This window comes from Trichosurus vulpecula, chromosome 1 (assembly GCF_011100635.1).
Source record: "Trichosurus vulpecula isolate mTriVul1 chromosome 1, mTriVul1.pri, whole genome shotgun sequence".
NCBI lineage: Eukaryota > Metazoa > Chordata > Mammalia > Diprotodontia > Phalangeridae > Trichosurus > Trichosurus vulpecula.
In genome coordinates this window covers 131,232,361-131,255,981 of record NC_050573.1, presented here as the reverse complement: position 1 = coordinate 131,255,981, position 23,621 = coordinate 131,232,361, and positions in this window count along the sequence as shown.

The following is a 23,621-nucleotide window of genomic DNA, read 5'->3' as shown; positions in this document are numbered from 1 at the left end:
TCTATAACTCTATTATTTACATAATAATTAATATTTGATAAAAGGCTAATTATCATTGCATGTGTTCTTTACACTTATTAAAATTAAGGCTGAGGTTAACGCTGAAATTCCAAAAGTAAATGATGTAAATGCTACATTTGAATGTGTCATAATTATGTCGGACTTGTTAATTTAATAATAAACTAATTTATGTGAAAATAATACCTCATAAAAGCATAAGATTATATTCAAAAATGCATAAATGCATTTCAATTGTTGTGCTTCTTTTTGTGCTTCTATTCTATTTCTGTATTCTGGTAATTGCTTAAAAGTGGCTTTCCAGGAAAAAAAAACATTCACAGGACATAGTTTTAATTATATCCTACATTATTAATATTTTCCCCCTGAATTTATCAAGCCTAATCCATTAAAAATAAATCTATTCCAAGTCTTATGTTTGTTTTTTTACTGATTTTTAAAGCATAAATGCACAAACTGAAAATTTAACACTCAACTTATACAAGCTCTTATGAACTGACTCTAGCATACCCCTGATGGATATGTAAGAAAATGATTTAAAAGGACAAGAAACAATGGTAGGGTACATCAAATATTTTGATGATTAAAAGGTATTTAAGCATTTGAAACAGATAAAAACTTTTATAAATGAGACCGGTGAAAATATAGATGGTATGACCATAAAATTTGCAGATGATGACATAATGGCAGGATAGTCACTAGGTAGGTGTATGTCAATGCTGGTATCCATAGATAGTCATTTCCCCAAACATAATAGTGCTGCTGTCAGCAGAAAACTATCCAATAAAAACTTACTTATGTAAATCTGGAATATTGGGGCATGTTTTCTATAAAAGTATACATTTCCCCCCTCATTATTCATCTGGTATTTGTTTCCTTTTCCTAATTTGTGAACCATGTCACATCATCTATTTCTCATATGTTACTTAATTGTAATAATACTTCACTGGTAACACTTCTAATCTAGACCTTGTCTCCTGATTGTGCCCCCCTGTCATTCTATATGTATTCTATGCTTCTAGTAAGCAACCTGGACTCTAACCAACTAAACTCAAAAAGGAATGATCAACAGTACCCTGGTCAGCCTATAAATGTTGTAGTTTTTTTATTTTTGTCTTGAACATATCTCCCTATAGGAAGTATACATCTCCATTGACAGCACATGGAAAAGATGGATGACACAACTCTGAGAGGTTATGAAATATTTTGGCCATGGGTATTTGCTAACCCATTAGGAATGATTGGTTGATTCTTGATTGGTGAGAATCTGAACCAAGTCCCATATTTGGGAGAGGAAAAAAGAGAGTGAGAAGAGAGAGAGGGAGAGGGAGAGGGACAGGGAGAGAGACAGACAGAGAGAGAGAGAGAGAGAGAGAGAGAGAGAGAAGCCACTTATCTGAAAAAAAAGACAGCTAAGCCACAAAAATAGTAGCAAAAGAAGAGCAAGGACTCCTAAAACTAGCTGCCTTAGAAATGGAGGAGAATTAAGATGTTTTAGTGACTACTTGGGAACTTGAATAGAACTCCTCATCTTTTATTCAGAAGGCCAGTTTCAGCAACTTGAGCACATTTTCTTCTCTTCTAGGTAATACAGGAGATAAAAGCACTGATCTCAGAATCAGGAAGACATGAGTTTGAATTATGCCTCAGATATTTATTAGCTGTGTGAACCTGCACACATCACTTAGCCTCTCTTAATTTCCTTCTCTTCATCTTGAAAATTGGGACAATAATAGTGCCTACTGTATGGGGTTGCTGTGAAGGTCAAACCAGATAATTATTGTAAAGTGCTTAGAACAGTACCTGGAATATAGTAGACAAAATAAATTATTGTTCCCTTGCCTTCCCCTCATAAGAAACAGTCTTTGATGATTATTCTATGATTGAAATGGCAGATAGTCCATATTTACATGGCTAGTGAAAGTTCTAAGCTGGCTTCCATAACTTGCATAGACACCACTGCTTTAATGAGAATAAGCCATGCATGTAATAGGGGTTCAATGGGAAGGGAGCAGAGATAACCCAAAACCTTGGAAGAAGATATTTTAGTTTTCACAGATCTGAAGATTCTGAGTATGTGGATAGAAGCCAAATTAGGGTTTTGTAAATGGCAGCAGTACTTTCCACAACAGTTTTACAGAAATTCAACATAGGGAGTCAGGACTTTCCTAGAGCTTCCCAAACCTGGGGTGTTTGTATCTACTAAGGTACTGTGCATATACAAAGTTAAATGCTACTTTGGGCCTTTTGGCTATATCTCTTCATACCTATCCTTCAGTGTGTTCATCAATATACATATTTAAATAACACACACACACACACACACATATATACATATATATGTATATATATATATATATATATATGTATATACACACACACACAATACCCACATTTTCCAAATGAATAAAAAGTTTACCTTTAATTGGTTGTGTTGGAAATCAATGTTGAAAAGTACTACCCAGGCATAAAATATTAGGGCAAGAGTTCTAGCTTGAACTGATAGCCTTAATCCTCTGACCCAGTTATATTTATGAGTGTACAGGTATGTGCATGTGTATGTGTATGTATACATATATAGCTACACACATGCATATAGATATGTATATATGCATATATATGCATATAATACATATGTGTATACATATATGTGTGTATGTATGTATGTATGTCACTTCCTCCCTTTCCCCAACCAGCTCCAATAGCATGTGACATTCTTCACTTGAGAGCAGGACCACTTTCATTTTTGTCTTTTGCATTTGTATCCTCAGTACCCAAAATATCTTTAACATAAAAGAAAACTTTTTTGTTAAATGAAATAATAAATGAATGAATACATATATTATACATGATTTGTACAAATATTGCATTTTAAAAATAGAATAAATGAGGTAGCATGTTGCAAGGTGTTGGACTTTGAGGAAGACTCGAATTCCCATTCCAACTCTCATTTTACCCTGGATAAGGTACTTAAGCATTTTATGATTTAGGCAATATCATTGGACTTGTCTACTAAGTTATAGGCGGGTTGAGATGGAACTACATTGGTGTCAGTAGTTCTTATTCCTAGAGTTCTAAGTTAGTAAAATCACAGACTCTTTGTATTTTTGTGACTTCTACAGACAGAGCACACATACAAATCATTTTTCCCCTCTAGAACTGAACAATAGAAGTATTTTATTGAAAACTTCAGATGTATCAGGGCAAGGTCATAACTTCATATTAATTATTCATATTAATTTACAGAAAGGTCACCATTATATAAGAATTAACTTCACTGTTTAGTGATAGAAAACTTAATTAAATAAGAACAATCTGGTAAGTAGTAGTATGTTATAGTGACTGAACTTTTCATGAAGAGTTGACCTCATAATTTGTACAACATTTGTACTTTGGATATAATCAAATAACTTGAAGAATGTTTTTTTTTTTTCCATAAAGCAATAGAAATGAAGTCACTCACATTTCTACCAGCAACTTCTGGTTCTTCCCATATCCAATAAAATCAATATATCCACAGCCATTACACCAATAAAATGAAAATGCCTCAAAACTAAGAGTACAATTGTTTTCTTTATCTAAAAAATAATTTTAAACTTTTTAATTCCCCTCATATTATAGGATTTCATTTCTTAATAGTTTAAATGAAAATTTGAGCTTTAGGATTAATAACAAATATGACATAGTTTATGAATATTATGTCATAAAATAAATTCAATAGTTCCAAATATCATGCAAACCAAAACTGATTACTTTAATTTTTGACTGTATCTATATTGTGTCCTTAATTTAAATGATTATTTAAAGTGTTTAGAATTTATAAACAGCAACCGAATTTTGAGAATGAGTGAAATGAAATAATACACAGATTAAAATACTATCCAGTTCGGGTATTAAGGAAGCTAGCCAAAGTGGATCATTTGAGCCTATATATATATATATATATATATATATATATAGATAGATAGATAGATAGATATATATATATATATATATATACACACACACACATATATAGTATATATATATATATGTATATATATTTTGGAATGCATTTAATAAAAGCTACTTTTATTAAAGTTACAAAATTTGCACATTCTTGAATTAAGGCAGCTACTTTATAGAGTAAACTTACTAAATCCAGATTGCCTGATTGGGCCTCCAGATTTCCCCCCATAATCAAGAAAGCCGCCTGTCTCACTCATATCTTGTGCTGATCCTACAAGATGCTTATTAATCAGTCCCTGGTTAATCAGTACTTAGCATCATCACCAATGTGAATTGTGCAAATGAGTATGCATTGAATATAAAAATAATTGAAGCAGCATTTTGCAGAATGCTGGATTTCAACAAACACTGGGTTCAAATGTCAAAATTGCAGTTCTTATTCTAGTCTGGAAAAGTCACGTAAATACAAACACACGCACGCACACACACACACACACACACACGCACACAAATACATACACACACTCACAAAATTTGAAATTTGTTGCCTACTGTCTACAGATACAGTCTCCTAGGGAATGTTCAAAACAGTTATGTCTCAGGTAACAGACTAATAGTAAAAAAGATAGAGGGGGATTTGTATAGCGGGGATTACAAATATTTCTTTCTCTGGCATATGAGAGGTTCTGAAAGGTGGGTGGAATGTGAAGTTTTTCCATCTCCTACATGTTTTAGGAAGCAACCTTAGTTTGAATAATCCTGCCCAGATTGCCAGGAGAAGTACATAAGACTCAGATATAACTTATGACACAATGTAGTGTTCACACCCACCAGACCCCCACATGTTATTGGAAGTATTCCTGCTAGCATGAGATGTACTATTCAGGTACTAGTGGTGAGGACCACAAACTGTAATAGACTAACATAATTTCATATGTTAATACAGAAGGAGGCCTACTTTTAAGATTAGAAGGTATCCTTTTAGCCCAGCTGTATGAACTTGGAGTCTATGAACTTATTAATTTTATAATATATTTTATTAATACGTTCTAATATGATTGTTTTCTTTTGTAAGAATTATTTTTGTTTTTATTTCATGCATTTGAAATATTGTTTTGAGAACAATTTAAAAAACATTATAGTCCTCACTAGACCTCGAAAGGGTTTCCTGGCAGAAAGAAAATATCAAGAGCTCCTTCTCTTTGGGTCTTGGGAATTTTTATGTGTATACTGTAGGGCTAAAACCACTGGAACATCCACATCTCAAGCTCCCCCCATTTGCTACCCCAGTAACACATACACACTTTTTGGGAGGGCTTGTTTATTTCTTCTTGTTGAGTTGCATACATAGTCTTTCAAGACAGAATTCTTGTGTCATCTGCTGGAGCCTAGAATTCTATTGAGAGAAGCAGGATTGAAGGGCCCATGGCATGGAGCCTGATACAGAGAACCATGACCAACTGCCATCTGCTGGACACCAAGGAATGCTTCAGAGAGACACTGCTATGGATATTTATGCAAAAATGGAAGGTATGAGAAGAAATGCGCATAGCCACATGGGCTGTGGAGGTGGGCAAAAATGTAGGGGAGCAAACCCCAGGTCCCCGTTAGAGTCCTAAACAGGGAAGGGCTGCAAGTGACTGATGTTTCACAAGCCTCTCAGGTGAAACTTTCCCACTGATAAATGTAACATTTTTATTTGTTCTTCCCTATGGGTTCAGGTATAATTTCTGTCTGCATTCTTTAACATGTGCATAAATAATGTGGGTTTGTAGCATTTTAATTTAAAGTGGAATTCATGGTTACACACTAGGGAAATTATAAACTCTCCAAAAGATTTGGAAGTGATCTCAAAGTCCATCTATTTTAACCTGGGACTCAATAAAAATCCCTTCTTGTTCATCCTAATTTGGTCTGAATATTTCTACTAAAATCATCTCTCAAATCTAAAACAAATAAACAAAAAGAGAGTCTTTTGGGTTTGGATGGCTTTATATGTGAGGAATTCCCCACCACAACACACACTCCATCATGGCTAAATATACCATTTGGCAAATTCTGTCAACTGATAATATGTTAGATACAAAGATTTTCATATAAATCTTGCTAGTGACACTGAGCAAGATAAGGGAAAATTCCCCTAACCACATATCCCTATGCCTTCAAAAGAAAGCCTCTGCCCCAAATACATTTATGAAACACTTTACAGTAACAAACTATATTATATACATTAGGTCATTTTATCTTTACAAACTACTGAGGTATGTAATACAAGTGTCCACATTACTATTTAAAACTAAAATTGAACAGAAATTCAAACTCAGGTCTTCTGTGTTTACGAATAACATTAATTCAGGAAAAGTAAAATAGAGAGGTAGAAGAAAATAAATAATATATCTCAAAATCTGCAATCTTTTTCTGCTAAAATGCTATATTTATTGTCACAAAAAACAGTGGTTTGAATCAACAGACAGCCATTAATTAGAGTATCACAGTTAACTCTTGATCCTGAGAAAGAACTTAAAGATAACAGTTCCAGAGCTGAAAGGAAAAAAAGATCCAGCATATGTGATATGATATTTGGGTTAAGTTCTAGTGATTTAGCTCATTCTTCTTGGCAAATAGGTGGCCACAACTCTACAGCAGCTGAAACTTTTGGCCATTCTAGAATACTTTCTTATTGTGGACATTAAATTGCTCATTAAAGTAATCTCACCCAGAGTTGGTGGCACGTAGAAGTCCTAGTAAATCCCAGGAGACACCAAGATCCCAAGTCACTTCAAGTCTGTAGACAAAATAAAGTGGACAATAGGCAATTATTTCAGTTATTCAGGAAAATACTATCCAAACAAAACCCACATATGCCTACAGATTGTGATATTTAATTTGAAAATACTGAGTGTTGGGATTATCTTTTCTTTCTTTTTTTTTTTTGCTTGTGTTTTTTCAGGTCATTAAATATCCTGCTGGAGAGATGGTCAGAAGAAGTATAATGGAAAACCAATTATTTCATGCTCATCATTATTTAATTTTCCACAAAAGAATCAAATTATACTTGTGCTTAGCTTATTACTACAGTCTTATTGGTGCAATTGATCAAAATATTAAGATATATGAGTTTATTGAGTTGTATTCTATTCCACTAGATGAAGAAAATACAAATCAGCTGCATAGAAACAATGTTTTCTCTCTCCTTTTAATTTTCATAGCACTGTGTTTATACCTGTTTTATAAACTTCTCATTTTTTACCTTTCATTTTGCACATAGCTTATCTCCGTTAGGATAAGAAAGGATTTCATATGGTAGAGACAGAAACAAGAGTATTTAACTTTGTATCCGGCCTCATCCAGCCCTTTATTTCTCTCTCCTCCAATACCTAAAAATCCCTCCCACAGTTAACTTACATAGTGTTTTCCTCATATAAAAGAGGTAATGTGGTGTAGTGCAAAAGGCACTGGATCAGATGCAGTACTATATAGAGAAGACAGCTCTGAATTTGGAGTAAGAATGAGTCAGGTTCAAATCCCATTTCACACAAATGTTTATTGCTTGACCCTGGCTAAATCATTTATTAATTAATTAATAAAACTCCCTGAGCTTTATGGATCAATAAATGGGGGAAAGAATAGCACCTACATAATAAGATTGTTGTAAAGATTAAATGAAATAATGTATGCAAAGCATTTTGCAAACATTGAAGTACTATATAAATGTAATTTGTTAGTTATTTAGCCTCCTGGGTTCTCAGTCCTTGTCTGTAAAATGATTGAACTAAATGACCCCAAAAATCCCCTCCAGGATCGAAATCTATCATCCAATGGTCTGCATAATGAGGACGTTGGCCTGAGTGATCTCTAATATCCTCTCTGGATCTAAATCCTATAAACTTCTTTGACTATGTCTGATGATTGAATGAATGAATGAATGAAACATTTTCTTTCTACACTTACAGAGGCTTTATTATGGCATCAGTTAAATTTTAGGAAACCAAACCACACTCTGTGCCCCCTCTCACATACTGTGACATAAAATATATGTACAAATCAAATGATAGCAATGACAGTAAAACTGTGAGAAGACACTGGGTGCTTGGCAGGCAAGGCAAAATATCATCTTTCCTTCTCTGAGTTACTTATATAGAAATTGATTAAGATCATTCAATGAACAAAATATTATTGGAACATCTATTATGTGTGAAGTATTATGCTAGACCCTTATGATAGGTTCCAGAAGTACTAAAGAATATTTTACAATCTCTGTTATAAAGGAATTCATTTCCTAATTTGGAAGATGATGGTGGGAAGTATGTTCTGTAGGAAATTATAATAATAACCTGATTCAGTGGTTCTTTGAGACACAAAATGAGTTCTTAATAATTGGTAAGTGATAACCATCACTGTCATCATCCCAGGATTAACATGTAAGAATAGCACCAGGGAAAGTCTTAAACCTATCAGTTACCCTGAAACTGGTTTGCCCATTTGCCAAGATGGTTTACCAGGTATATCAATAATGTGGCTTGCCGCTGCTGTGGGGGTGTAAGACCAATAACATCAGTACACAGGAGGGCTTCTATCACACATTCTTTGATCTGCTTTTCTAAGGAAAGCAACTCAAAAGGGGTCAACAGTATTACTATAGTAAAACTTACATATACCATTCACTTGGTTCAGGGGAAAAGTCAACATCCTGAACTTCAGAGCAAATACAAACAGAAATTACAAGCAGAAATTACAAACAGACAAAATAACAAATCAGGAGACAGGCTTCTAACTGTCTGTCCATAGCAATACAGACATGGTTACCAGAGAGAGAGAAGCACCAACATGTGGATTTTCAAAGTCAGGAGGCTCCTTAATGGCTACCCAGAGTATCATCTGGCTATATCACACAAACACTCTTCCCATGAATGAGCCCCAAAACAAAATGCTAATCTCAGAGCATATATACACTTCTTCAGATTCAAAAGGTGTCATGACCCTCATGACTCAAGCTCATGTGACTTAGGCTTCCACGTGACTTAAGCAGGTCACTTGGGCCTTTTAACGGATGAGAAAGATCTTCCCATCAAATAAAAAATACATTAGCAATACACAAGGGTGTAGCCCATCTGCCAAGATGATTTACTGAGGTGTAGCTGTTGCTCATGCTATGGTTTCTTTGAGCTGCATGTCAGAGCTGGGTGAATCCACCAAAGGTAGATAAGCAGCCATGAAAAGGGCTCATCAAGCCTTCACACCATAGGTGTTAGTCCTCCTGAACACTTTCATTAAATCCTCAGAGGTGTTATTATTGTGCCACTATACAGATGAGAAAACTGAGATAAATAGGAATTAAGTGATTACCCAGAATTACATAACTAGGTGTATGAGACTGGAATTGAACTCAAGTCAGCACTGCACCACCTGGTTATTTCAAAGTGTTTAATAACTTGTAATATCAAAGATCAGATTCGAAGAAAAACTTGACTCTAGATTTGGCTCTCTTTCCACTGCATAACACATGGCCATCTTACTAAGAATCAGCCAATGAGTTTACCAAATCAAAGTGTTTTAATTTTGTTTTGATACAGACACTATTTATTTAAAAAATGCTGTTTTCTCGTTTCTATAGTATTTCTCATAATGTTAAATCATGCTGTTAGGGCAAGGTATTTAACCCCCTTTTCCTATGCCACCCAAAGTTCTTTACATCTTCACTGTTTATCTAAAGATAATGATGTTCTTTAATCTTTAATATTCAGATAATACTATGGGCACTTCACTAGTCGTGGTTAGAAAAACTAAGCATTAATTAATTATCTTGGCTCAAAGGCCAAAAGCCTGACAACCTAGACAAACCATTATCCAGTCTTATTTCCCTTTCTGGATTTTTATCATTCTTCAGCAATGCTGATCATTGCAAATTATTTCAATTGCTTTTTACATTAAAATACATCGTTAATTTAGGGAAAATAACAAAACTATCTCTGCAGCAGCATTCTGTTGATTTAGGCAATTGATCTCCATCTTCATAGAGTATTATTAGTAGGCATGAATGCCTCAGGTCAATTGATCACTATGAATTTTCCCAAAAGTCTTAGTGCAGTTTTAAGCTATTAGTTATTAAAGCTTAAAACTGCACCAAGAATTTTGGGATACGCTGAATGTTCTGTCTTTACCACTGTGAGGCATGAAGCTTATGATTTGAAAATTTCCATACGAGTACATTATTTTTTTTTTGCCATTGAGTGCAATTATATAAGAATATTGCTTTTTATTTCCTGTTTACAGGACATTTTATTCTAAACTGCATTTAACAAATCATTGGTATGTAAATAATATAGCACTGTCAATAAAATATTAAAATTCCTTTCTAAGCATCTGATGTTCCCAAAATATTTTAGGGGAATATAATATATAATATATGAGTGCTTATGAGATGTGTAGCAAAGTTCAACTTGCCACAAACTAAATATTGGGTCACATTGAACTTTTACCCTATACTGCAAGCAGTCTTTGCTGAAAGGAAAAAAATAGAAAATTAGGTGTATGTTATTGAAAACAAAGCAGCATTTGAAAGCTGAGTATCTCCTGCAATTTTGCATATATTGCTTCCACAAAATATGTAGAATACTTTTCAAAGACTTAAATACGACAAACATGATCATAAAAGAAATGAGAATGTAATAACCTCTAATGATGAGAAAAACTCATTATGCCTACAGTTTAACATTTCCATTTATTGGTATTCTTATTTTTATATTGGCTTGGTTTTGCTAAATTTCTATTCCCATCCTACTTTTATTCTATACTATTTTTAAAATGTTGTCCTGTTTCTTTTCTTGATAACTTTTGTGCGAAGATTTTTCCCCTCAGGAGATATCTTTCCATCCCTGCCATTATGAATCTAATTTTCTTTAACCTGGAACTGGTCTCAGCCTATCATACCAAAAGGAAAGCTGACTGAAGTAGTGTTTACAGGGACTGTTTAAGTCAGTTTGAATGGATTATTTGTAATTTTAATTGAATCATTATAATTTCCTTGGGAAAAATGTTTTACAAATATTTCTGATGTGGTTGAGGAGAGGTCTTTGTTTCTCTTAAGAATATAATTCTATTCAAGAATAGATTGCTTTTTATACTGAATATAGAATCATAGATTTCCAAGGGACTCTAAGAAGCAATCACTTTGGAAGGATTTTCTCTGCCTTATATGCAACATTCACTCAGAAATATAGATTTCAGTGCCTTTGTTGATTATTAACAACAACATATGAGAACCTTTACACTGAGATTATCACTAGTTTTCCTGAACAATTAATCCACAGTGCTTTTATCCTTTGAACCTGTTCCAAATTATCTCTCATTCTATCTTCCTCTAACTGGAAAAGGTGAAAAAGATAAATCAGGCTAGGATTCAGACTCAATTCCTAACAAGCAGAAAGTTTTGTTTTGTAACTGGATCTCTACAAGAAGAGACTCATTAATAGTCAGAGTCACTTAGATTGAGAAAAAGAGTTCCACACCTCAATATGGCAGAACTCCCTACTAAAATATCAGAGAGAAGTGGTCATTCAGCCTATGCTTCACACCACCATTAACAGGAAATCCAATATCCTTAATGGAGCTCTACATTTTGAGAGAGCTCTAACTTCTGTAATTTCTGCTGAAAGTTATAGCTTCAAAGATGGCAGTTGGAAAGCAGGGACTTGTATGAGCTCCCACCCAGATCATCCAAACACCTATAAAAAATGGTTCTGAACAACTTTTAGAACTGCAGAACCCATGAAATAGCAGAGGGAAGCAGGGCTGCAGCCCAGGACAGCCTGGATGGTCATGAGGTAAGGTCAATGACACGGGGCTGGGGAGTGGAGCAGAGCAGAGCCCAGTGTGGGCTGCACAGACCAACCAGACCAGGAACCAGGAAGAACAGGCCTTAGTGCCCTGAGTCAGTGAGCCATGGCAGTTACCAGACTTGTCAACCCACAAACACCAAAGACAACAGAGAAGGTTAGTGGGAAAAGCTGTGGAGACAGAGTGAAACTCTGATTGCCCTGTTCCCCAGTCAGCCCTCCCTTCTATCACCCCACCCACCATTCCACTTTCCCCTTACTTTCTTGTCAGGCAAGATACATTTCTATACCCCACTACCTGCATATCTTATTTCCCAGTTGCATGAAAAAAAAACAATTTTTTGAGCATCTACTTTCAGAGCTTTGAGTTCCAAATTCTCTCCCTTCTTCCCTCCCCACTCACCCTCCCTAAGAAAGCAAGCAATTCAGCATAGGCCACACATGTATCAATATGCAAAACACTTCCATACTACTCATGTTGTAAAATACTAACTATATTTTCCTCCATCCTATCCTGTCCCCCATTTATTCAATTTTCTCCCTTGACCCTGCCCCTTTTCAAAAGTGTTTGTTTTTTATTACCTCCTACCCCTATCTGCCCTCCTTTCTATCATTCCCCCTTTCTTATCCCCTTCCCCTTATTTTCCTGTGAGGTAAGACACCCAGTTTAATGTGTATGTTATTCCCTCTTCAAGTGAAATCTGATGAGAGCAAGATTCACTCATTCCACCCTCACCTTCCACTTCTTCCCTTCCGACAGAACACCTTTTTCTTGCCACTTTTATGTGAGATAATTTAATCTATTCTATGTTGCCTTTTCTCCCTCTCTCATTATATTCCTTTCTCATCCCTTAATTTTATTATTTTGTAGATATCATCCTTTCATATTCAACCCACCCTGTGCCTTCTGTCTCTCTCTCTCTCTCTCTCTCTCTCTCTCTCTCTCTCTCTCTCTCTATATATATATATATATATGTGTGTCTATATATATATATATATATGTCTATATAGATATATGTATATATATATATATATATATATATTATATATATATATATATATATATATTCCCTTCAACTACCCTAATACTGAGAAAGGTCTCATGAATTACAAACATCCTAGTTCCTTGTAGGAATGTAAACAAAACAGTTCAACTTTAGTAAGTCCCTTATGATTTCTCTTTCTTCTCTACCTTTTCATGCTTTGCTTGATTTTGTATTTGAAAATCAAATTTTAGGGGGTAGAGCCAAGATAGCAGATGGAAATCAGGGAATTGCTTAAGCTCTCCTCCAGGTCCCTCCATACACCTGTAAAAAATGGCTCTGAACAAATTCCACAGCTGCAGAATCCATGAAATAGCAGAGGAAAGCAGGGCTCCAGCCCAAGAAAGCCTGGGTGTTCCCTGGGAAGAGTAAATCTCACTGAGCTGGGAGTAGAGAGGAGTGAAGCATAGTCCAGCATGGGCCATGCCAGGACCATGCTGGGAGCTGGGTGGAACAGGCAGTAGGGCCCTGAATCATTGAGGTGTGGCAGTTACCAGACTTCTCAATCCATAAACGCCAAAGACAACAGAACAGGACAGTGGGAATAACTGCTGGATCAGAGTGAAAAGAGTGCTTGGTTGGCCCGAGCCCCAGGGGCGTGGAAGTGGTACAGCTCTGGGGCTGCTTCCAGAGCTCCAGCTGCACTTGCTTCTTAACCCTGGCCCACCTGCTGTGGGGAATTAAGCAGCGGAACACAGCAGGAATGCTGAGCCTGCTTGAATCTGGATAACAGTCCAGGTTGGTGGTTCTTGGGGGAGGAGGAGCGCTGCTGTGGCAAAACTTGCTGTATAGAAGTTGCTCTGAAAACAATAGCACATCCCCTAAAGCTCGGGACAAAGTACTCCATACTCTAAAAGCAGTCATACCTTGACAGAAAGCTCAAGGGTCAAGTAGTTGGCTGGGAACATGGACAGGCAGTGAAAACCAACTTAGATTCAGTCTCAGACTTTGGAATCTTTTCTGGTGACAAAGTAGATCAAAATCTACAGTAAGAAACAGTCATCAAAGTCAAAGAGCCTACATCAAAAACCTCCAAGATAAATACAAATTAGTCTCAGGCCATGGAAGAGCTCAAACAAGATTTGGAAAAGCAAGTAAGAGAAGTAGAGGAAAAATTGGGAAGAGAAATGAGAGTGCTGCTAGAAAATCATGAAAAACAAGTCAATGACTTGCTAAAGGAGACCCCCCAAAAATAGTGAAGAAAATAACACACTAAAAAATAGACTAACTCAAATGGCAAAAGAACTCCAAAAAGCCAATGAGGAGAAGAGTACCTTGAAAGGCAGAATTAGCCAAATGGAAAAGGAGGTCCAAAAGATCACTGAAGAAAATGCTACCTTAAAAATTTGATTGGAGCAATTGGAAGCTAGTGACTTTAAGAAAAATCAGGAAATTATAAAACAGAGCCAAAGGAATGAAAAAAATAGAAAACCATGTGAAATATCTCATGGGAACAGCCACTAACCTGGAGAATAGATCCAAGAGAGATAATTATTGTACTACCTAAAAGTCATGATCAACAAAAGATCCTAGACATCATCTTTCAAGAAATTATCAAGGAAAATTGCCCTGATATTCTAGGGCCAGAGGGTAAAATAGAAATTGAAATAATGCACTGATTGCCTCTTATAAAAGATCCCAAAAAGAAAACTCCTAGGAATATTGTCACCAAATTCCAGAGTTCCCCGGTCAAGGAGAAAATACTGCAAGCAGCCAAAAAGAAAAAATTTGAATATTGTAGAAACACAATCAGGGTAACACAAGATTTAGCAACTTCTACATTAAGGGATAGAATGTATGTTCTGGAGGTCAAAAGAGTTAGGATTAAAACCAAGAATCACCTACCCAGCAAAATTGAGTAAAATGCTCCAAAGCAAAATATGGATTTTCAATAAAATAGAGGAGTTTCAAGCTTTCTCAGTGAAAAGACCAGAGCTGAATAGAAAATTTGACTTTCAAATACAAGAATCAAGAGAAGCATGAAAAAGTAAACAAGAAAGAGAAATCACAAGGGACTTACTAAAATGGAACTGTTTTCTTGCATTCCTACATGGGAACATGATGTGTGTAATTCATGAGACCTTTCTCAGTATTAGGGTAGTTAAAGGGAATATATATATATATGTGTGTGTGTGTGTGTGTGTGTGTATATATATATATATATATATATATATGTGTGTGTGTGTGTGTGTGTGTGTATATATATATATACGCACACACACACAGAGGGCACAAGATGAGGTGAATATGAAGGGTTGATATCTAAAAAAATAAAATAAAATCAAGGCATGAGAGAGGAATGTATTGAGAGAGGGAGAGATAGAATGGGGTAAATTATCTCACATAAAAGTGGCAAAAAAAGCAGTTCATTGGAAGGGAAGAGGAGGCAGGTGAGGGGGAATGAGTGAATCTTGCTCTCCTCAGATTTGACTTGAGGAGGTAATAACATACACACTCAATTGAGCATCTTACTCCACATGAAAGTAGGGGGAAGGGGATAAAAAGGGGGACGATAGAAGGGAGGGCAGATAGGGGAAAGAAGTAATCAAAAGCAAACACTTTTGAAAAAGGACAGGAAAAAATTGAATAAACGGGGATGGGATAGGAGGGAGGGAAATATAGTTAGTCTTTAACATCATGACTATTTATGGGAGTATTTTTCATAATGATACATGTGGATCCTATGTTGAATAGATTGCCTTCTCAAGGAGGGTGGGTTAGGAGGGAAGTGGGGTGGGGGGGGGAATTTAGAATTCAAAGTTTTAGAAGCAGATGCTCAAAAAAAAGTTGTTTTTGCATGCAACCGGGAAATAAGGTGTACAGGCAATGGGGCATAGACATCTATTTTGCCCTACAAGAAAGTAAGGGGAAAAGGGATGGGGGAGGGAAGGAAAGTGAGGTTACAGAAGGGAGGGCTGACTGAGGAACAGGGCAATCAGAATACATGCCATCTAGGAGTGGGGGGAGGGTAGAAATGGGGAGAAAATTTGTAATTTATTTAAAAAATAAATAATAAAGTATGGAATTAAGAAAAAAAAGAAAATCAAATTTTCTATTCAGCTCTGGTCTTTTCACTGAGAAAGCTTAAAAGTCCTCTATTTTATTGAAAATCCGCATTTTACCTTGAAGCATTATACTCAGTTTCACTGGGTAGGTGATTCTTGGTTTTAATCCTACCTCCTTTGACCACCGGAATATCATATTCCAAGCCCTTCTATCCCTTATGGTAGAAGCTGCTAGATCTTGTATTATCTTGATTGTGTTTCCACAATACTAAAATTATTTCTTTCTGGCTGCTTGCAGTATTTTCTACTTGAACTGGGAGCTCTGAAATTTGGCAAAAATATTCCTAGTAGTTTTCTTTTCAGGATCTTTTTCAAGAGATATTTGCTGGATTCTTTCAATTTCTATGTTGCCCTCTTGTTGTAGAATATCAGGGCAATTTGCCTTGATAATTTCTTGAAAGATGATGTCTAGGCTCCTTTTTTTGATCATGGCTTTCAGGTATTCCAATAATTTTTAAATTATCTTTCCTGGATCTGTTTTCCAGGTCAGTGGTTCTTCTCATGATTTATTTCACATTGTCTTCCATTTTTTTTATTCCTTTGGTTCTGTTTTGAAATTTCTTGATTTTTCACAAAGTCATTAGCTTCCACTTGCTCCAGTCTAATTTTTAAAGTAGTATTTTCTTCAGTGGTCTTTTGGACCTCCCTTTTCATTTGGCTTATTTCGCCTTTTATGGCATTCTTAACCTCATTGGCTTTTGGGAGCTCTTTTGCCATTTGAGTTAGTCTATTTTTAGTGTATTATTTTCTTCAGTATTTCTTGGGGTCTCCTTTAACAAGTCGTTGACTTGTTTTTCATGATTTTCTTGCATCACTCTCATTTTTCTTCCCAATTTTTCCTCTACTTCTCTTACTTGTTTTTCCAAATCTTGTTTGAGCTTTTCCATGGCCTGAGACAAATTCATATTTTTCTTGGAGGCTTTTGATGGCTTTGTTGACTTCTTCTGGCTATATGCTTTGATATTCTTTGTCACCAAAATAAGATTCTATAGTCTGAGTTCTTTTTTTGGCTGCCTTTTCATGCTTCCAGCCAACTACTTGACCCTTGAGCTTTTTTCCGGGGTATGACTGCTTGTAGAATAGAGAGTACTTTGTCCCAAGCTTTAGGGGCTGCAGTGCTGTTTTCAGAGTTACTTCTACTCCACCGTCACTACAAACTCTGCCACAGCAGTGCTCCTCCTCCCCCAAAAACCACCAACCAGGACCATGATTTAAGTCCAGGCAGGGCAAAGCGAGAGAACCTGCCTCTGTGCCAGCAAAGTGCTCCTTGCACTCCTGCTCTGATAAGCCACTTGATTCGTCCCACCGTGTGAGCCAGGGACTCTAGAAGCAGCCACAGCTGGAGCTCAGGAAGCAGCCTCAGGAGCATCCTGCTCCTGCTGCTGCCACTACCATGCCCCCTCCACCACCGCCAGGGCTGGGACCAAATCGCTTTCTAACCTGATCTAGCAGTGTTCCCACTAACCTGCTCAGTGATCTTTGATGTTTGTGGGTTGAAAAGTCTGGTAACTCCTACAGCTTAGTGATTCCTGGCCCTAAGGCCTGCTCCACACATCTGACTCCTGGTCTGTCTTGTCGAAGCACAGCCCAAGCTGCACTATGCTCTCTTCCCAGGCTACACTACCAGCAAGGCGTGATACAGCCTTCCCAGCGACACTTCAGGCTGTCCTAGGCTGGATACCTGCTTCCCTTTACTATTTTGTGCATTCTGCAGCTCTAGAATTTGTTCAGAGCCATTTATTACAGGTGTTTGGAAGGATTGTCAGACAGCTTAAGTGAGTCCCTGCTTTCCAGCTGCCACCCCAAATGTGTTTCTTATAAACAACATATTTTAGGATTATAGTCCTTAATCCACTCTGCTATCCTCTTCTTTTTTAAGGGAGAGTTCATCCCATTCACATCCATAGTTATGTATACTATCTGTGTCTTTTCCTCCATCCTCTTCCCCCCTGTTTATGCTTTTCTCTCTCCTTACTCCCTTTCCCACCTCACTAGAGTTTGGCTTTCAACCTCTGCCTCCCTTAGCCTGCCCTCCCTTCAACCTGCCCCCTCTATTTTCTTCCCCTTTACCCTTACTTCTTCTTCCCTCCCTTGTATCAACCTCCTCCCTTTTGTTTCCCCTTTCCCTTTTCCCCTCCTACTTCCTATAGAGTAAGTTGGATTTCTGTACCTAACTTATTATGTTATTCCCTCTTTGAGCTGAATCTGATGAGAGTAATGTTCAAATAATACTCACCCCCCCCCTCCTTTCTTTCCCTCTACTGTTACAGGTTTTTTTTTCCTTTTCATGTGATGCAGTTGATCCTTGTCTGCCTTCTCCTTTCCTCTTTTCCCAGTAAAATCCCTTTTCACCACTTAATTAGATTTTGTTATCATCAGATCAAAGTCAACTTATATCCATACCCTCTGTCTACGTATACCTTTTAAAAAGTGTAATAACAACACAGCTCTCAAGAGTTACAAGTGTCATCTTCCCTTGTAGGAATGTAAACAGTTTGCCCTTATTAATAACATGTTGTGTTTTTTCTCTCTTCCCTATTTACCTTTCTATACCTCTCTTGAGTCTTGTATTTGAAGATCAAATTTTCTAATGAGCTCTGGTCTTTTTATCATGAAGATTTGGAAATTCCCTATTTTATTGAATACCCATCTCCTCCCCTGAAAGATTATGCTCAATTTTGCTGGGTGGATGATCCTTGGTTGTAATTCAACTCCTTTGCCTTACAGAATGTCATAGTCCATGCCCTGTGATCTTTTAATGTAGAAGTTGCAAGGTCCTGTGTAATCCTGACTGTGGTTCCATGATATATACATTGTTCCTTTATGGCCACTTGCAGTATTTTCTCTCTGACCTGATAATTTTGGAATTTGGCTACACATTCCTTTTCTATTTGGGATCTCTTTAAGGGAGTGATTAGTGGATTCTTTCAAGGAATATTTTACCTTCTGGTTCTAACACCTCAGAGCAATTTTCCTTGATTTCTTGAAAGATACTGTACAGGCTTTTTTATCATCATGGTTTTCAGGTAGACCAAAAATTTTTAAATTGTCTCACCTGGATCTGATTTCCAGGTCAGTTGTTTTACCAATGAGTTATTTTTCTTCTATTTTTTCATTCTTTTGTTTCTGTTTGACTGATTCTTGATATCTCATAGAGTCAATAGCTTCCACTTGCCCAATTCTAATTTTTATCAAATTGTTCTCTTCTATTAGATTTTGTATCTCCTTTTCCATTTGGCCAATTCTACTTCTTAAGGACTTTTTTTTTCTACAGTCAACTTTTATCTTTCCTCTTCCAAACTCTTAACTCTCCCTTGCATACTTCTCATTTCTTTTTCTAGTTTTTCTTCTACATCTCTTATTTGACTTTTAAAATCATTCTTGAGCTCTTCCAAGAAGGCTTTTTTGGGCTGGAGACCAGTTCATATTTCATTTTGAGGTTTCAGATGTGGATATATTGATGTTGTTCTCTTCTGAATTTGTGCCTTGATATTCCCTGTCCCCATAATAAGAATCTATGGTCATTGTCCATTTCCTCTTTCTTCTCATTGTGTTTGCCTAATTCCTGGTTTTTAGAGCTGAGCTTTCCTGCTGGAGTGCAAGGGGCACTCACCCAAATTTCTCATTCTAGGAGCCTGGGACATGGTCACTGCCTTTGTGTGCTGGGGCCTCAGGTGCTGGCAGCTGGAGGCTGTAGGAGTATGGCAGGTTACCTGGTACTGAGCTGGAATCAGCAACACTGGAGCTCTTGGGGAGTATGACCTTTAGGGGGATGCCTGCTCACCAGAGTCTTGAACTCAAATGTTTGGCTGTTGGAGGATGTCTGTCAGCCCAGAGCTGTGCCTTCTGGGGTTATGCTTCTTGAGGTTGCGCTGAAGCCCTGGGAGATTTGGCTGCTGTAGAATGCTGATGCACGTGGCGGTTTTCCAAGCTCGTGTCTACCAGTTCCCCTCTTCCCCTGCCTGTGCTAGGGTACTCAGGGGTCCTGGTGCAGGTGCTTGCCTTCTCCACCACCCTAGGGCTCAGGATCTCCCCCTCATTTGCTGAGGTGGGACTTGCCTCTGGCTTGCTGGGATGCCTCCCATTCTTTATTGCTCCCTCTCCCCCATGAGAGGGGCCTTTCCCGTTAATCCCCAAGGTTCCTGGGCTACAAGACTGCTGTAGCCTGTCTTTCTGGTGTAAGAGCGATTTACTTCTTACTCTGCCATCTTGGTGGCTGGAAGTGGAACATATCAAGTACAGATTTTCATGAGCTGAGAAGAAATTCCAGGACTAAAAAAGAATTGAAGGTTTGAGACTAAGACAATAAGAAAAAAAATAGCAGCAGCAACAACAACAACATTTCAGTTGTAGTTATACATTTTTCGTTTCCTAGTTTGACAATTATTAAATACTTGTTGTATCTAATGACCTTCACAGAAACCTTATGCAGAGTAGATAGGTGAACATTTTAACTCCAGTTATACAGATGAGTAATATCTTAACACATTCCTCCTCAGATGTATCAACATGATATGACCTTGAGCCTGCATTCTTGAAGGCTCTGTACTTTCATAGTCTAAACAGAATGAAAAGAGTATAAAACAGGACTAGAGACATATTAGATATCTGTCATTTGAGGATGATCCTTGATAATCCAGATAAAATTCCTCAATAGGTTTACTAAGGATATATAGCCACTATAGGTATCTTTGTACAGATATGTACTTTTCCCTTTTCTTTGAACTCTTTGGGATACAGACCTCATAGTGGTATGGCTGTATAAAAGGGCATGTAGCTTTATAACCTTTGGGGCATAATTCCATATTGCTCTGCAGAATGGTTGGATCAGTTCACAACTCCACCAAGAATGCTTCAATTTTCCCACATCTACTCCAGTATTTATTATTTTCCTGTTTTATCATATTAGCCAATTTGATAGGTATAATGTGGTATCTCAGAGTTCTTTTAATTCATTTTTTTAAGTCAATAGTGACTTAGAGCAGTTTTATTTATATGACTATATATATGTATACATATATATCTATACATATATATATAATATATATATAATATATATATATATATATATATCTTTGATTTCTTCTTCTAAAAATGCTCTATTCATATCCTTTGAGCATATATCATTTGGAAAGTGACATTTTTTGTGACAGTAACTTACACAATTTTATTTATTTATTTTTAGCTAACAGTTTTATAAATTTTTTGTTTAGTACTTTATTTTCCCAACTTACATGTAAAAACAACTCTTAGCATTCATTTTTAAAATTTTGAGTCTAAATTCTCTCCCTTGCTCCCTCCTTAGTCCACCTCATTAAGAAAACAAGCAATATGATATAGGTTATACATGTGTAATCATGCAAAACATATCCATAATAGTAACACCATAAAAGAAAATATAGACAAAAAAAAACTCAAGAAAAAATAAAGCCAAAAAGCGTGTGCTTCAATCTGTATTTAGACACCATCAGTTCTTTCTCTAGGAATGGATATCATTTTTCCTCATAAGTCTTTCAGAGTTCTCTTGGATTATTGTATTGCTGAGAATAGCTATTTTTGTACATATAAATCCTATCCTCTTTTTTTGTTTTTTTTTTGTTTTTTTATCTCTTCTGTGATACAAGCCTAGTAATAGTATTATGAGGTCAAAGTATGTGCTTAGATTTAGAGCTCTTTAGGTATAATTCCAAATTGCTCTCCTGAATGGTTGGATCAGTTCACAACTCCACCAACAGTGCATCCACACCCCAACTTTCTCACATTCTCTCCAACATTTATCACTTTGCTTTTTTGTCATGTTAGCCAATCAGATAGCAATTAGGTGGTACTTCGGAGTTGTCGCAATTTGCATTTCTCTATTCAAAAGTGATTTAGAGTAATTCTTTGTATGCTTACAGATAGCTTTGACCTCTTCATCTGAAAATTGCTTGTTCATATCCTTTGACCATTTATCAATTAGGGAATGGTTTGTATTCTTATAAATTTTACTTAGTTCTCTATATATTTGAGAATGAGAGACTATCAGAGACACTTGTCATAAAGATTGTTTCCCAGTTTTCTGTTTTCATTCTAATCATAATTCCATTAGTTTTAGATGTACAAAAGTTTCTTTTTAATTCAATATAATCAGAATTATCAATTTTACATTTCTTGCTGCTCTCTGTCTCTTGTTTGGTCATGAATTCTTCCTCTCCCCGTAGGTCTGACAGGTAGACTATTCCTTGCTTTTCTAATTTGTTTGTAGTGTCACCCTTTATATCTAAATCATGCATCCATTTTGACTTTGTCTTAGTATGTGGCTTTAGATGTTGGTCTATGCCTAGTTTGTGTCCTATTGTTTTCTAGTTTTTCTAGCAGATTTTGTCAAATAGTGTGTTCTTATCACAAAAGCTGGGGTCTTTGGGCTTATCAAACACTAGGTTACTATAATCACTGACTACTGTATCTTGTGTACCTAATCAATTCCACTGATTCACCACTCTATTTCTTATCCAGTACCAGCTACCTTTGATGATTACTACTTTCTAATACTGTTTGAGATCTGATATTGCTAGGTCATCTTTCTTTCTTTTTTTTTAATTAATCCCCCTTATTTCCTTGATCTTTTGTTCTCCCAGATGTATTTCATAATTTTTTTTCTAGCTCTGTCAAATAGTTTTTGACAATTTGATAAGTATGGTACTCAGTAATAAACTAATTTAGGCAGAATTGTCATTTTCAGAATTTTGCCATGATCAGTTGGTATTTTTCTAATTGTTTAGACCAGATTTTATTTGTGTCAAAAGTGCTTTGTAATTGCATTCATATAGTTCCTGGGTTTGTCTTGGCTGCTAGACTCCCAAATGTTTTATATTGCTTACAACTATTTTAATGAAATTTCTTTCTGTCTTTTGCTGCTGAATTTTGTTGGTCATATAAAAAATGCTGATTTCTGTGGGTTTATCTTATATTCTGCAACTTTATTAAAGTTGTTAAGTGCTTCAGCTAGTTTGTTTTAGCTAGCGTTCTCTTTTTTTCTATTTTTTTTTTGGAGGAGGAAGGCAGGGCAATTGGGGTTAAGTGACTTGCCCAAGGTCAGACAGGTAGTAAGTATGTCAAGTATCTGAGACTGGATTTGACCTTCTGACTTCAGGGCCCGTACTCTACTTATTGTGACACCTAGCTGCCCCAAGCTAGGGTTCTCTATGTATACCATCACATTATCTGCAAAGAGTCAGAGTATTTTTACCTCTGCCTATTCTAATTTCTTCAATTTCTTTTTCTCCTCTTCTTTATATAGCTAACAATTCTTGTACTATACTGAATAATAGTGAAGATAATGGGCATCCTTGCTTCACCTCTGATTTTATTGGGAATGTTTCTAGATTATCCCCATAACAAAATGCTTGCTGATAGTTTTAGATAGATATTGCTTATCGTTTTGAGGAAAGTGTTCACTTATTCCTATGCTCTCTAGTGTTTTTAATAGGAACGGGTACTGTATTTTGTCAAAATCTTTTTTTTTTTGCATTCATTAGGGAAATTGATCCATAATTTTCTTTCTCTGTTTTAGTTCCTCCTGGTTTAGGTATCAACAACATATTTGGGTCATAAAAGGAGTTTGATAGAACTCCTTCTTTCCCTTTTTTCCCAAATGGTTCATATATTATTGGAATTAGTTGCTCTTTAAATGTTTGGTAGAACTCACTTGTGAAGCAATCTGGCCCTAGAGA